The sequence below is a fragment of the Phacochoerus africanus genome, chromosome 5, assembly GCF_016906955.1.
Source record: "Phacochoerus africanus isolate WHEZ1 chromosome 5, ROS_Pafr_v1, whole genome shotgun sequence".
Lineage (NCBI taxonomy): Eukaryota > Metazoa > Chordata > Mammalia > Artiodactyla > Suidae > Phacochoerus > Phacochoerus africanus.
Window position 1 is genome coordinate 63,468,796 of NC_062548.1, and position 3,888 is coordinate 63,472,683.

Below are 3,888 nucleotides of genomic sequence, written 5' to 3' on the forward strand. Positions count from 1 at the left end.
GCTGCTTATATATATAAACTGGGTCACTTTGCTGTACAGCAGAAATTGGCAGAACCTTGTAAATCAACAATATAAAAAACTATGATTTAAAAAATAAAATGAAAAAATCATATTAGACACTTGGCACGTAGAGGGGAAAAAAGACAAAGCAAATGTTGATGAGGTTGTGGAGCAACTGATACTTCAGACATTATCGGTGGGAGTATAAAATGGATTTCTGAAACTTAGACTGACAGTTTTTCATGGAGTTAAGCATATGCCTGCCCCGTAACCCAGCAATTCACCTCTAGATCTTCACTCACACTAAATGTACATAGGTACATACAAAGACTATACAAGAAGGTTCCCAGACATATGATCTAGCAATTACACTACTAGATGTGTACTCCAAAAAATTGAAAACAGAGATTCAAATAGATATTTATACATCAGTGTTCATAGTAGTATTAGTCACACTAGCCAAAAGTAAAAACAACCCAAATGTCCATGGATAGATGAATGAATTAACAAAATATGATATATACATACAGTGGAATATTATTCAGTCATAAAAAATAACAAATTTCCGATACATGTTACAAGATGGATGAATCTTGAAAGCTGCTATGCTAAGTGATATAAGCCGTATACAAAAGGATAAATATTGTATGATACCACTTACATGAATTATCTAGAAAAGGCAAATTCATAGGGACAGAAATTAGAGATTACCAGGGACTGGGGAGCAGGGGATTAAAGGAGTTATTATTGCTTAATGGTTACAGAGTTTCTATTTAGGGTGATAAAAAAATTTGAAATGGATAGTGATGAAGGCTGCACAATATTTTAAATGTAATTGTGCACCACTGCTTTTTCAAATCATCTTTTATATCTCTGTAAAAAGTTTTAGGAAGAACTCTCAGGGACCACCCCACCCCCTCACCCCCAATTCCCCAGGCAAAGGGACCCAATGGGACCGACCGCCTTGGCAGAAGGTGCAGCTTCAAGGAGCTGCAATCACTCTGTCCCACACTTGCGTACATGACTCAGAGCTTACTCACGGGGCATTTTGATATAACCAAATAAAATGCTGGGAACCGAATGAAAGATCATTAAAGGCAGTAAAGGTGAAATAAAATAGGAGTTCATCGGCCAAAGAAGACTTGGTGGAGAAAGCAGCAAATGATAAAAAATAGCGTGAAGCAGGGTTTTATCATATTACATTTCAGCAAGCTGACTGAAATTTAACTAAAAAAATTACTGCTTTAAAAAACTACCTCCCCCATTTCTATCTTTAGCAAACTGCTGTTTTCAGTTCCAGTTACGTGAAATAAATCAGCCCCTCAATGTTAACTGTCGACTTTTTTTTTTTTTCTGGCCAGCCTGAGGGCATGAGGAGGTTCCCAGGGCAGGGACCGGATTTGTGCTACAGCAGTGACCCAAGCCACGTCAGTGACAAAGCCAGATCCTTAACTGCTAGGCTACCAGGGAACTCCTGCTATTCTTGGTTATACTTGGAAAACCATTATTAAATATTTTCACACTTGAAATGAGAAGGAAAAATGCCCATCAAAATTGTATGGAGGAAGTTCTTGTTGTGGCTCAGTGGTAATGAACCTGACTAGTACCCATGAGGTTTCAGGTTCGATCCCCAGCTCTGCTCAGTGGGTTAAGGATCCAATGCTGCCATGACCTATGGTGTAGGTGGCAGAATCAGCTTGGATCCCAAGTTGTTGTGGCTGTGGCTGTGGCTGACAGCTGCAGCTTCAATTCAACCCCTAGTCTGGGAACTTCAATATGCCAAGGGTGCATCCCCAAAAATTAAAAAAAAATTAAAAATTTTGTGGAATATTTTGCATTTCACCAGCCTTCATGGATCTTTTTCTTCTGTAAACATTTCTACTGTATCGTGTTTCAGGGATTTTGTGCTTTTAGGCATTAGGTTTACTAAATACTACATCTGCCATGTTTACTCAAGTTATTTCCTTAACTTACAGCTTTTTACACTACCCAGTTTTCCTAATAGCTTATGTAGATTATTACTTGAATTTCTCTAAAATCACCATGTTTCCATTTAGGTGGCATCGATTATTTTTATTTCTTCACAGTAGTTTTAATTTGGATTTCAGTCCTTGCTTATGTTTGGGAGGTCCGGCTCTCTACCAAAACCTGAAGATACAGAGTGTTTTCTCCCATCAGTGTTCTGTTCTTTTTTTTTTTTTTTTTAATATTCATTGTCTTTCATGGGCACAGTTCCTGCTGCCCTTAAACAATTGCAATAGTAACAGGGAAGATCACAGATCACTACAACAAATGTAACAATAATTTAAAAGTTTGAAATATTGCCAGAATTACCCAAATGTGACCCAGAGACACCAAGTGAGCCAATGCTATTGGAAGAATGGCGCCAATACAATTGCTTGACACAGTGTTGCCACAAAGCCTTCAATCTGTGAAAAAACGCACTGCCTATGAAGTGCAACAAAGTGAAGCCCAATGAAACAAGGTCTGCCCGTAGTAAGGTTTAGCCAGTCTGATAGTCACAAAACCAATATGCAGAAATCAACTGCATGTCTATACTCAGTGATCATCAGAATGAAACCATTAACAACAGCAACAAAAAAATAAAGGATCTAGGAATCCAGCTGATCCTTGAGCAACATGAGAGTCAGGGGCACTGCACCTGAGCAGTCTCAGTGTTTTTACTATGTCAGCATTTGGGGCTACTGTCTTTTTCCATGGTGATGATTTTATTTATGATTTTTATAACCTCTGGTCAGAAGTTACGACCTTGACGCAGGCTATGAGGATAACTTCCTATATGAATGAGACTATCCTATATTTTTCTTTTTTTATCCCACTCCAATTATAATGTGAGCTCTAAAAAAAACCTCTTGCCCAAGCTCATGATCTGTTTTCACACATTCCTGGTTTCCATCTGTGCTACTTCAAATAATCATTCTTTTATTTAAAGGACAGACTCCAGTGTACCTGAAGAGGAATATTCACAGGCTGTACTTTGTCAATACTTTTTTTTTTTTTTTCGTCTTTTTGTCTTTTCTAGGGCCGCACCTGCAGCATATAGAGGTTCCCAGGCTAGGGATCGAATCAGAGCTGTAGCCACCGGCCTATACCACAGCCACAGCAATGCCAGAACCGAGCTGCATCTGCAACCTACACCACAGCTCACGGCAACGCCGGATCCTTAACCCACTGAGCAAGGCCAGGGATTGAACCCACAACCTCATGGTTCCTAGTCAGATTCACTAACAACTGAGCCATGATGGGAACTTCTGTCAATAGTTTTCTTATTGCTACAGTTGACTGGTTTACTTGTCACAAGCTTAAGAGACCTCACATTACTTGTGGTTCCACTTGTCAGTTGGAAATGCTATTTCATTCCGTCTATAGTTTATAATCTTGAGCAAATTGAAACCTCTACATCAATAATAAATTTTTTGGGAGTTCCCTAGAAAAGGCAAAAAGCCAAAAAAAAAAGGAAAAAAAAATAATAAATTTTTATGTTAACAATTTAGTTGTAACATTAAAACTAATCAAAACTGGGAGTTCCCGCCATGGCTCAGTGGGTTAAGAATCCAACTACAGTGGTCTGGGTAACTACAGAAGCACAGGTTTGATCCCCAGCCTGGCACAGTGGGTTAAAGGATCCAGCATTCCTGCAGCTCAGATTTAATCCCTAGCCTGAGAACGTCCATATACCCCAGGTGTAGCCATTAAATAAATAAATAAAATAATCAAAACTAACGACTACACTAAGAATCTCACATAAATTCTCCCCATTTTTTAAATGAAAGAGATTGATGACTCAGGATATATAAAAAATGAACTGAACTGAAGCTTCCCTCATCCTAACTTTCATAACTTTTCATAATGTATCTTTGGGGGCTA

General features: G+C 38.6%; 1 pseudogene; it reads left to right on the plus strand.

Moving 5' to 3' along the window:
* The first annotated feature begins 949 nt into the window (after positions 1–949).
* Positions 950–3,452, plus strand: LOC125128445 (probable G-protein coupled receptor 160; annotated as a pseudogene).
* The last annotated feature ends 436 nt before the right edge of the window (positions 3,453–3,888 follow it).